The sequence below is a fragment of the Rhinolophus sinicus genome, chromosome 14, assembly GCF_057876585.1.
Source record: "Rhinolophus sinicus isolate RSI-liver-muscle chromosome 14, RSI-T2T, whole genome shotgun sequence".
NCBI classification, from domain to species: Eukaryota; Metazoa; Chordata; class Mammalia; order Chiroptera; family Rhinolophidae; genus Rhinolophus; species Rhinolophus sinicus.
In genome coordinates, this window is record NC_142514.1 from 75,460,624 (window position 1) to 75,474,107 (window position 13,484).

Consider the following 13,484-nt stretch of genomic DNA (forward strand, 5'->3'; position numbering starts at 1 on the left):
GTAAATAATTCACTTTGAGGTTGTGACTGGTTAAGGGAGAAAAAGGCAGAAACTGGAAGGTGAAAAGAGGGTGGTTTCCAGCACTGGGGAGGGGGTGCTGTCCATCTCTGGGAAGGCCCTGGGTGGTGCAGACGGCCTCCCGGGCAGCTCTTCTCCACCCTGGGTACACATTAGAACCACCTAGGAAGTTTTTAAAAAAAAATGATTGATACCCAGCCATTTGAGAAGCCACATCTTATTTTTCTTCTTGTCTGTAGCCCTTGGCATAGTGCCTGGTGTGTAATGAAGATTCAGTGTTTGTTGAATGAATGAGGGATTGAATGAATTAGTTTAATGCATCATTGCACTTGACAGTTTTGATGGAGTCGTTTTTGCACTGGGAAACATCTTTTTTGCTTTTCAGAATTAGTGTTTGAAATAAAGGCTTGTGTTTTTAGGGAATTCTGAATGCACATGATGTGAAATAACCAATCAGGCAGTCCATTAACATAGTCTGAAGTGCCCTGATCCATCCATCCGTTAATTAATGCATTCACTAATTTACCAAATGTTGTCTGGTATGGGCTTGGCACCCTCTTAGTGCAGGTGAAAGATGCTGAAGACTCATGCTCTGCCCTTGAAGTGTGACCAGAAAGGCATGAACCAGGACATGTGGTGTAGGAGTGCTCAGGAGAATCCAGCATCAGAATTACACAGTGATCCATCGCCATATCCATGTTTTCCTGTAAGATTGGAGCTACCCCCTTTCACAGTGCCTGCAGGTTACTCAGGACAGAAATATCACTGCTCTCCAGCCTCGTGTCCAGGACTCCTGTCTAGTCCTTTTAGAGTTAAGCCTGCCCTTGTCCTGACATTGGATGCTGGCCTTGCAACATATCAGTACCAGTTAATGTAATAGCTGCCTAAAGGATCAGGCTGTGCTTTCATGTGTTGCCCATAGGTAGTCAGGTGCCCAGGGACCTTTAGTGAAGCTCTGTCTAGCTCCCTAAACTTATGGGAGGCTACCTACCAGATGCGAAGAGGAAGAAAACTAGCCGTCATTGACAGTCAGTTCACATGCACGACGGATTAGTCTGTGAATTTGGTGCTGTTATCCTCTTCTTGCAAAGGTGGAAACCAAGTCTCAGAGACTTTAAGTAACTTGCCCAGTCACCCAGCTTCTCAGTGGAGGACTTGAGGTTTGAATCCAGGTCTGGCTAACTCCTGAATCCATCTCACTGCCTGGTGCAGAAGTACCTCTGTTTTCAGAAAGATAAAGAATTTTACAGCTGAAAATTACTCTAAAACTTACCTACTACAGTGGTTTCCAGATGCAGACTGGCTGGCCCTGTCACTTGGGGAACTTACTAAACATGCAAGGAGTGTGGGAATAGATCTTATGTTGAAACAAAAATGCTGACTGACACTACTTCCATCTCCTAAGGGGAGCTGCAGAATTCCAATCGGTGGATGGTAGTGGTAACCTTGTTCTTACCCTAGCTGGTTTGAAGAAGGGCAAACTGGTGGGGTGGGAGCCAAGCTAAATCATTGATTCTGTTCAAGAGGAGGTCTTTTGAAGCTTCTGTCAGTTGTGCTCCTGAAACACCTTTCGTTTAATATGATCCTTAGCACATTCTGAAATATACAAAGGTTGGCCTAGACTGTAAGTACTTGATATATATTATGGGGATAAACTGCTTTGCTGGGGAAGCGAGCAGAACTTGTGGAGGAATTTGGCATAACTACTCAGGAGAAGAAGGAGATGGCAGAAATTGAGGGCCTGAGGTGAAAGGGAATTTCCAGAGGATGGGCTGTCCAGGGTGACCTTTAAGAATAGGAAAGTATAGAGTGCTATAGGGAGACATTGGTCAAGATGGCAGAATATGTAAATGCTGTGCTTATCTCCTCCCACAACCACATCAAAATTAGAACTAAATTATAGGACAACCATACTGAGAACCACCTGAAGACCAACAGCAGTCCTATAACTAAGGATATAAAGAAGCAATGTTGAGAATGGTAGGAGGGGCATAGATGTGGAACGGGTAGGTCCCACACCCATGATGTGGCAATAAAGAATCTGGAGGGATATCTTGTCTGTGGAGATCTCCCCCTGAGGAGTGAGGGAGTCCCAGTATCAGTGCCAGGAAGAGGAGTGCCATAAACTCTGGCTGTGAAAACCAGTGGGGATTGTATCAAAGTGAGACTGAAAGCTGCTGGAATCTCAGGTGTTCATCTTTAGGGGCCCGTGCATACACTTGCTCACGCAAAACTTACTTGCTCTGGACTCCACTGCAGGGGCAGCAGCTTGAAAAGGGCCAGAGAAATATGGGGAGGAACTGAATTGACTAGCTTCGGGGAGAAAGCTGGAGGGGCAGGGGTCAGGACAGCTGTTTCCAGACAGAAATGCTGGCAATGCCATTGTTCCCTTTGTTGAAATCTAACCAGTCTACAGACATGGGTCGGTGTCAAATCTGTGCTTTCCATTAACCTGGCTAACACTGTTTGTCCTGCCTTGATGATTCCAAGACCCCACCTCACCCAACTCATACACCAGGCTGAGCTGCTTCCAGTGGCTTTTCCAGCCTGCCTCAGCTTGCTCTGTGGACTTTCCTAAAATCTCTTTAAAGGCCCACCCCAAACAAGCAGTAGCTGACCTTGGTGTGCACTGAACCTCTTGCTAAGTGGCCCCAAGCCCAGCACAAATGACAACTGTTCTCAACTGGCATTGTAAATCCCATCAGGTGATCCCAAGGCTGGCATAAGCTGTGATCAGTATTGGCTAGAAATGTACCTTCAATTAAGTGGTCACAAGCCCAGCACAAGTGGCAGCTGGACTCAGCTCACATCATGGTGCCCATCAAGAGTCTCAAGAGAGGTACTAGTGGCAGCTGACCTTGATTTGCAGTATAGTCTATCTCAAACACTTCCAAACCCAGCACACATGGCAATGAACCATACATCAATTTGTAGCTCCCACCAGGTGGCCCCACGCTGGGCACAAATGGCAGGTTACCTTGGCCTTCACTGAAGCCTCTCCTTAGAGGCTCCAGAACCAAAATACCTGATGACCTGCTTAAGACCACACCAGTGCACACAGCTCCACACATGACACACCCAAAGGGAAGACTCTGCTCTCATAAGAACCCTGCTATGAGTCTTGCTCCGTTGAAACAGCCCTTGCAAAACAGCTTGTCTGCTTGCCCAGCTCTTACAGCCAGTCAGCCTGGGGGTCAACCCCACCCACTGATGTGCCAACAGCAATCAAGGCTCCACTACAACAGGAGGGCAAACACAACTCACAGGCTGAAGAAACCCCAAACACTAATTTGAAAAGACATATGCATCCATATGTTCATTGCAGCATTATTTAACAATAGCCAACATATGGAAGCAACCTAAGTGTCCATCAATAGATGAATGGATAAAGAAGAAGTGGTACATATATACAATGGAATATCGCTTAGCCATAAACAGAATGAAATCTTGCAATTTTTAAGAACATAGATAGACCTATAGGGTATTATGCTAAGCAAAATAAGTCAGAGAAGGACAAATACCACATGATTTTATTTACATGTGGAATGTAAAAGACAAAATAAATGAACAAACAAAACAAACAAACTCATACAGAGAACATTTTGATGGTGGTCAGATGGGAGGGATTTTAGGGAGAATGGATGAAAAAGGGGAAGGGATTAAGTAGTACTAATTGGTAGTTACAAAATAGTCATGGGGATGTAAAGTATAGCACGGAATATAGTCAGTAATATTGTAAAAACTATGGTGTCAGATGGGTACTAGATTCATTGGGGTGCTTACTTCGTAAGTTATGTAAGTGTCTAAGCACTATGTTGTATACCTGAAACTAATATAATATTGTATGTCAACAGTAATTGAACATTAAAAAAATATTTACATAAATAAAAAAATAAGAAAACAATTCTATTTACAATTGCTTCAGAAAGATTAAAATGCCTAGGAATAAATGTAACTATGGAGTTGAAAGACTTGTGCTCAGAAAACTATAAGACATTGAAGAATGAAATTGAAGAAGATATAAATAAATGGAAAGCTATACCATGCTCATGGATAGGTAAAATTAACATTGTTTGGGTAGTAAAATGTCTGTACTACCCAAAGCAATCTGTACATTCAGTGCAATACCTATCAAAATTCCAATGGCATTTTTCACAGAACTAGAACAAATAATTCTAAAATTTATATGGAACCACAAAGACCCTGAATAGCCAAAGCAATCTTGAACAAAATTAGAGGTATTGTGCTATCTGATGTCAAACTACGACAAGGATATAGTAATCAAAACTGCTTGATACTGGCATAAAAACAAACACAAGATACTGAATATCACTACTCATAAGGGAAATGCAAATAAAACTACAATAAGATACACCTCACACCTGTCAAAATGGCTATTATCAATAAATCAACAAACAATTGTTGGCGAGGATTTGGAGGAAAGGGAACACTTGTGCACTGTTGGTAGGATTGTAAATTGGTGCAGCGAGTATGGAAAACGGTATGGGTTTTCCTCAAAAAATTCAAAGTAGAACTACCATATGATCTGGCAATTCCACTTCTGGATATTTATCTGAAGAAATCCAAAACAGTAATTCAAAAAGATATTTGCACCCATATGTTCATTTTGTAAATAATTCAGCATTGTTTACAAAAGCAAAGATATGGTAGCAACCTTAGTGTCCATTGATAGATGAATGGATATGAAGAGGTACATATATTCAATGGAATATTACTCACAAAAAACAATGAAATCTTGCCATTTGCAACAACTTGGATGAAACTAGAAGACATTAATCTAAGTGAAATGAGTCAGAGGAAGATGAATACTATATGATTTCACTTATATGTGAATCTGAAAACAAAATAAAAGAAAAACTAAAGCAGAAACACATTCATAGATACAGAGAACAAACTGGTGGTTGCCAGATGGAAGAGGACTTGGGGCAGGGGTGAAAAAGAGAAGGGATTAAGAAGTACAAATTGCCAATTATAAAAACAGTCATGGGGATGTAAAGTACAGCATAGGGAATATAGTCAGTAATATTATAATAACTATGTATGGTGTCAGATGCATATTAGACTTATTGAGGTCATCACTTCTAAGGTATATCAATGCCTAATCACTATGTTATATACCTGAAACTAATATAATGTATGTCAATTGTAATTTAAAAATTTGAAAATTTTTTTTAAAAGAATAGAACTGCTGGAATGTTAGGGAATGTTCCTCTCTTACCGCCATAGCTACTGACAGTTTTAATCTGAAAAAGGGTGGACTTGGTTCCAGTCTAGTCTGGCACTGGGAGGAAAGAAGACAACAGACTACAAGAGAGAATGCAATAGATACTAGAAATTGAGGCAAGATATGCCCAGTAGTAATTTAAGCCTTTTGTGAGAATGCCCCCAAAATACTGGCCAAAATATTGGTCCTATGTTTGGGGGCAGTGCTATGTTTCCTATCTGAATTTCTAAGTACAGGGACATCCTATAAAGTGGGAGACCTTGAGGAAATGCAGTAACAGAAGCCTTAACAAATATTTGGTTACAAAGACTCCAGGGTTCCACTCTCCATTGAATTGAATTCCATTTGTGTAGAGTTATGCCTAGGAATCAATATTCTTAACTCGTTCCCATATAATTCTGATGTGCAGTCAGGTTTGAGAACTACTGGCTTAATCTTTTTTTTTTTTTTTTTTTTTAACATCTGAAGAAATAGGCCAGGGAGTTGAATGACTTGCCCAAAGCATCACAAAGCTCTTTTACAGCAGAGTTGAGAGTAGAAGAAAAATCTCTTGACCCAGCAATGTATACTTCCCACAGATACATAGTCCTCTTCCCTGCTGATACCCAGTGGAGTGCACCTTGTGGGGACAAATGGGATGAAGAGGGACTGTATTTTTTTTTTTTTTTTTGGTCGAGAATTTTTATAAGAGTTCATTTGCACCAAACTGACAACATGTGCCAGGGAGCAATATGTCAAATGCTCCCGGGACAATCTCAGTTTTCTACGGCATTTTCTTAAATGAGCATGCCCTCTAAGGCCTGAGAATGAGAGTCCAGGTGGGCGTTTGGGTATGTTTTGGCAGACCTGGATGTCTGCACACCCTGGGGACCAGCTGGCCTCCACATGCACGGCATCATGTCGGCTTCTAGGCCCCCTCACAGTTTTTCCAGAACTGCTGATCAAACCAATGGAGGCTAATGGAAAGTACTTTTCTGGACAGGGTAGCACTTTTCTCTATGCCTTTCTGGATCCATATAACCCTGAGGATTAAATGGCCCTTTTTGTTTTCAAAGAAAATTCATACGGAATAAGCACTTTTGACATTAAAATATACACAGTCTAAGCAGTTGCCAGCTACAATTGTCCATTCATTCTAGGCCTTCTTTCTCGTTATTGTCTTGTGTTTCACAGGCAAAATGACCTTTCAGCATTTCCAGCTGCAGTCCCGAATTGAAAGTGTCTCTGTGTGCACTGGCCTGGTAAAGCCCCAGATGCTGAAACACGTTTTCTGCCTGGTCACCAGTCCCTTCTCCCTCCGTTTCTTTTCCCAGTTGCCAGAGCATCTTCCTGGACAGCCTAGCTTCATATAGCCAGTCCTCTAAATAAAAATGTCAGTTAACTCTTGCTGTCAACAGCATAAAACCCACCCCCTTACCTTCTGACCAGAACCAGCCTTTTCCTGCCCTGTTCGCCCCTCCCGCCTGACAATGCAGCTACCCCACTTAGAACCCTGCACCAGCAGCTTGGGGTATTTGTGAAGCTGTGCCTTTTATCGCCATTGCCTGAAAAAAGTGCCTTTTGAGCAGGTATTAGGTTGGTACACAAGTAATTGTGGTTTTTGCAATTATTAACCTCTTAAACCGCAATTACTTTTGCACCAACCTAATACTTCCCAAAGTAAAAAAGATAGGCCTTGCCTGTAGAGAAAATGTAATGTACAAGATGCTGCTTTCACTGCTGGATTCTGCTCACACATCCCCTTGTGTCGTGAGAGACTTGATTTCATTTAGCTCTCCCCAATCAGACCACCAGCTGCCGAGTAACTGGAATTTGTGTTTATATCTTTGTACCTCTTAGAGTCAAGGTTGGTTGGCTCTAGTTAAAGAGGTACTAGAGTCAATGTTGGTGGAATAAATGAGTGAATGAATGAATTCCATTCACTCTGGCAGGATTAGTTCTCTGGAGTAACGGAGAGGGGTCAGCCTGGATTGCAGGTTGGGTTTGGGGCTCTGGCCCCTGCATTGAAAGACCAGCTCCATAAATGTCCCTAGTAATGACCAAAGGCTCCACATTTCCTCGTCCTTTAGTGTCCAAGCTTTCCCTTGAATATGGTGCCAGATCTAGCTCTTCTGGTCACTGGGCTTCAGGTGGGGTACAGTCAGCCTGCTGGAACTAGATCCTGGGGGTTGTCCACTCATTGAACTCTCCGTATGGGGGGACCTTCATCTTTTACAACTTTGGGTAGTTAGTGGTTCTGTTAAGACTATGTAGTGTTTCATTGCCTGCATAACCAAGGGTTTATTGATCCATCCCCTGCTATGTACTTTGCATTCATCTACTTGTTCTGCCATGGCAAAGTATCACAGACTGGTGGCTTAAACATCAGAAGTGCATTGTCTCAGTTATGGAAGCTAGAAGCCCGAGATCAAGGTGTCAGCAGGGTTGGTGTCTTCTGAGGCCTCTCTCCTCGGCTTGTCCTAATCTCCTCTTCTCATAAGGACACCAGTCATACTGATTAGAACCCACCCCAATGACTTCATTTTAACTTAATTACCTCTTTAAAGATTCTTCTACTTACATTTTGAGGAACTTGGGGCTAAGATTTCAACATAAGCATTTTGAGAGGACACAATTCAGCCCGTAACAGGCCTTTAGGTTGTTCTGTTTCAATGGTAATAAACTACGCTGCAGTGAACATCCTTTTCTATTTCTCTGTGGAGCGTGGAGCGATAGGGTAGAGATGGGGAAGTAGAATTTCAGAAACTCAGTGTAAAGAAATGGACTTCAGCTTGCTTAGGTGACATTATTCTCTACATGGTTATAGGAAATGTTCCCTTGTCCTGCAAAGTATAGCAGTTCTCCTTTCTCCACATTCTCACCAGACTTGGTATTGCCAGACTTTTGTATTTTGTCAATCTAATTGATGTGAAAAAATATACAGGGAAAAGTAATTCTCCCTCTTAGGTCAGTCTTTGGCGCTCTTGTTCCCTTCAATGGAGACAGGCACTATTATCTTCTTTGTATATAACCTTTCAGAGAAATTTTGCCCCTTGCATCTGGCTTTTCTCCATATTATTACGTGAATTTCCTAGAAGTTATTTTTTAATAGCTGCATAATATTCTGTGAATGAATGTGCCATAGTCTTGAAAAGAATCTCCCTCATTGTTGGACACTGGTTGTTGCTTCATTTAAAAAAAAAAAAAAAGCCTCTAGAAAATATAAAAATTCATGAAAAGAATGAGATATGTCCTTGTATCTACTGACATTTTATATTTCTAGTTTTTCTTTTGTAGTTTAAAATATTTTTGTAGTTATTTGTTTTATAGGTACTTATTTTTACAGCAGTCTAATACTTCCTATAAAGGTTGGAATTTTATTTTTTATTTAACTTTACAGTGTGAGCATCTCCATGTCATTAAATCATCCATCCCTTTCTTTTCTGTTCCAGTGAGCACATCAAGGAATGAAAACCAGTGAGACCATAATGGGGGTTGGTTTGAACATGGTCTAATAATTTATTTAATCTTTTAAAAGGTAAATCAATTGCTAAATTTAAATTATTATTAGTAAGAGATTGCTTTGATATATCTCACATTCCCTCAGAACATGGAGGCTGAGTCCATGCTTCTCTGAGCCATTAACCCACACCTGCTAAGTGATTTTATTTAACCTCTCAGTGAGTAGGATGTATTTGTACAGGAAATATGGGCTTTTAAAGCCAAACAGCTCTGTTGGTCTATAAAGTTGAATGATCTTCTGAAAACCTACCAAGCAGCTTCTTTTTCTGACAGAATGAGTTCACTGCCTTCTCAGGCTCACCAGACTTAACTTGCCATTAATGAAGATTATTTATCTTGATTTCAATAAAAAAGATTCGGAGAAAGAATCTCAGTAGAGAACACGAATAAAGTACCTAAAACCTCAAAACTTTCCGAGACCTTTACAAATCTGCAACCCACAAGCAGATCTTACGTTAGTAGAACTCATATGAATAAAGTATTTAAATTAAAATACATTTAAGGTTTGTCAATGCTAACTATAGCTTAAGTTGAAATATTGAACTTGGTTAACATAATTGTGGTGTTTGTAAAACTCATAAAACCTTGAAATAATGATTCGCAAACTGGATTCTAATTATAAATGAAAAACAAACAAACAGAAAAAAACCAATAAGCACACGACAGCCCTGAACTGAATTGTGTTATGTATGCGTATGTATTAAACACATACACAACCCACTACAGTCATTTGAACTTCAGTCCTGGTGAGGGAAAGTTTGAGAAATATTTCAAGAAGAAAGCACAATTTAAACTCCCAGTGTGCTGCCTTTGTGGATATTGCTGAATCACTCACTGTTTCCTGTGAGTCTGAAGCTGCGAGGGTGGTAGAATTACAAGAAAGCACTGAGAGGAGCATTGCAACTGAGCAGGTTAAGGGCTTAGTGCAAGATCTCCAGCCCTGCCTTTGTTTTTGCTGAGTGGCCGGGGAACCTCTTGCCTGGGTGACTTCTTGGTTAATGTTTTCCCACATTAGAGCATTAAGTCTCATGCGTTAAAGTCTGCATTTAGCAGTATCTCTTAAAGTAGATTTAATAGAAAACAAGGAAGTTGTCAAGAGACATTAGAAATGACTGAGCCTCTTTCCATTATAAGCTATAAATCATGTCTCTCTGTCCAAAGATCTAAAATTCTTGATTTGAATGTGCATGGTTTTTCTGAAGTGGTGTAAGATAGTGACATCCTGTGGACATTTCAGGTAACTGCAGGCAATTCATATTCTATTTCATTATAAAGCCAAGCATTCATTCATTCGTTCATTTGTTCCTCTGATCTTGGTTTCTTGTTCCATGGGTCTTCAGTTCACTCACTCACTCACTCACTCACTCACTCACTCACTCTCTGAATACCTTGCAATTGCCACTTGAACCTCTCTGGTGTTCCTTTTAAACAGTACTAAATGATTGTCTGTTTGAATAAAGGTCAGATTGCCATGTCTGTTCCTATAGGGTCAAATACTGCCCTTTCCTTTCCCTACCTTAGAAAAAAACAAAAACAGGAGAGACTCAAAGGAGCAGGGATGTTGGAGGCAAAATAGCCATATTTAGGCATATTTCTGTTTCTTACTTTCTGTGTGACCATGGAGAAACAATTTTCCTCTTAGGTAGAATAATAGCAGTACTTACTGGTCAGAATTGTGGAGGTTAAAAATAAGTTAAACTATAATATGAGTTATTAAGCTGATAGATTTCTGAAATGATGGTATAGAGGAAATAATTAAGTCATCATGATATGAGGCCATATAAGCTCTTTGGGTATCAATTTTCTCATCTGTAAAAGGGATGTATAAAGCAAGATGACCAGCAAGGTTGCTTTTGCTTCTAACATAATTTAATGTTTTCTTTCACACTCTTACGAATCTCTTTATTTCTAGTAGTGAGCTCCTCAGGCTGTGGTTGTGCCAATGTGAGTTAACTTTTTTTTTGGCCTGTAACTGTGGGGTAAATATTTTGTTTCCTGGGTAATAAGTTCTGAGTGACTAATTTCTAAAAGGGAATATAGGCATTTTATACATTCATTTCTCTTCACTGACATTTCAGTTTTATGGATGGGGTAGTTAGTCAAGTTCTGAATTTAGAAAGAAGTAGGTAAATATTTTGGCAAATATTTAAAGCTCCTCTGTGGATCCAACAGGCACAGTAAATGCCTGTTTACACACGTGAGTAAGTCATGGGCATCCATCCTCTTCTGGCCCAAGATTACTAGAATGAGCAACATTAGACAGTGAATTAATCTTTCTTTCTAAGCGTCCCTTCCCAGTTCATTTGTTTCTCAACAAAAGAATGCATTTGAATAAAATTCACAAATTGAGTTTATGTCTCACTGTCAAAAAAAAATATTAGGAAGCAACATGTTTTAGGCAAGTTTGTTCTTTCCTTCCTCCCTCCTTCCCTTCTTCTTCTCCGTTCTTGTGATTAGTTTTCTAAATATTACAAGAATATTTTCAGTCCTTCATGAAGAGAGATGATGTTCCATTTCACCCCATGCTTTATTTGTAATTCACAGTTCATTAAGCTCATTCCTATACAGTCTTTCCTTTGCTTCCCAAACCAACAATGCAAAGTTAGTGGAACCAGAATTACTATCTCTTTTTAAGTTAGAAACCTGAGGCCTGAAGAAGTTGAGTAACTCTCTTATGGACACACATCCTATGCGTGATGTCACAGCACTGGAATCCTGGGCTGCCATTTTGGGCTTAGGTCTCGTATTGACAAACATAATTTTATCAAAAACTCTTCCTGTGCTATTAGTTTGAATAAATTGTAGTTACAATTTGTTTGTAAGCCTTGTTCATCTCTGAGGGATGATCCTTTCAGAAAGCCAGAAAGCCAACAGCTGGTCTTGGGCTGTCTTCCGAGAAACAGACCCTGAGATGGGGTTTCATTTTAAGTAACAGTAGTTTGTTTGGGAAGTGAGACCAGGAAGGATTTGGAATGAGGAAGTGAGAAAGGGAAGCAACGGAAACTAATACAGGGTGCATTAGTTAGTAGATTACTCCTGTGGCCAACTGGGCTCAGAATGCTGGGAACCCCTGGGAGACAGAGTAGAGCACACCCCAGAGTTATCCCACGCAAGAGAAGAGGAGGCTGGGGTACTCATGGACCAACTCTCAGTTGTAATTGAGATAACTCCCCAGGACCAGCACCAGCCAGGGCCCCAGGCAGAGTGGCAGGGGATTGTAATAAGCTGCTGCATGCACAGGAGAGGCAAGTGCTGGTTCTGTGGGCAGGCACCGACCATGTGCCCTTCAGATACACCTGTTCTTCTTATGTCAATTATGATGGTGTGTCACATGTCTAGTACCATGCAACCTACTGAGAGAGACACAAAATAAATGTAAAGATCTTAAACATAGATTTATATATAGGGTCTCCATCTATGACAGACAATAGATTAATTGAAATTACATACATACCTGAAACAATAACACTAAAAGACAGCTTATTATTAAGAGTCAAAATGAGTAAAATGGATATCAAATACTATAAGAGTTCAGAGAAGGGACAGATTGAAAAGCCTTGCTGAGGAAGAACTCCAAGGGCTGATGGGATTTGGTGAGAGAGTAAAGACTGAAGGTGGGATCGAATGAAAAGTATAGGCAAGTGTGCACATCTTTTTCATCTGTCCTCTAGAAAATGGGAAATTGAAAGTTCCTCCCCCCCTTTGTATCAAATTAATATATGCACATAGCTTAAAAGAAAAGAAATAGTTTAGAGGCTTATGATGGATATAAATAAAAGTAGAGCTAATAATACTTTTAAAGTAAGTGATAAAAAAAACAGGTGTATGTATACAAAGCTACAAAGGTACTACTGCTACTAATAAAACAGATTGGTGAGGGGTAGTTAAAGCCATGCTTAAAGTTTATAGCTTTAATTTTATATATGTGTATAGAACAAGATCTGAAAATAAACAAGCTAAGCATTCATCTCAAAAATTTAGAATAAGAAAAGCTAATTAAGTTCCCCAAAACAAGGAAAGAAGGAATTAGTAAAGGTAAGAGAAAAAAATGAAATAGAACACAAGAAAGAGGATCAATAAAGCTAAAAGATTTTTCTTGGAAAGGAGTAATAAAGTTAAAAAACTACAGGATATACTGATTAAAAGAAAATAGGTAGAAAACACAAATAATATCAGGAATAGAAAGGAGACATCACTATAGATCCTGCTGTAAACATTTATAAGATTATATTATGGGCAACTTTAAACAGTTTGATAAGTTAGATGAAATTGACACATTCCTCAAAAATGTCAGAGGTGACTGAATCAAAAGTGACACAAGAAGAAATAAAAAAATCAGAATAACATTATAAGTATTAATAAATTGGACCTATAATTATGTTATGACCTTCCTATAAAGAAAATAAAACTTTAGACTCAGAAGTCTCACTGGTGAATTCTTCCCAACATTTAAGAAAAAAATAATGCTAAACTTTTATAACTCTTTCAAAGACCAAAAACAAACAAACAAACAAAAAAACCCCAATGTCTAAATAACTTCAATGCTAAACCATAAACATTATAAGAAAAAAACCTAAACAAACCTTAAAAAACCTAAACAAAATATTAACTAAGTGAATTTGAGCAATATGTAAAAAAGATAACAAAATCTTTCTCAGATTGGTTTATTTGGAGAATGTCAACTTGGTCTAATTTTCAAAAACTAACCAGTATAATCAAC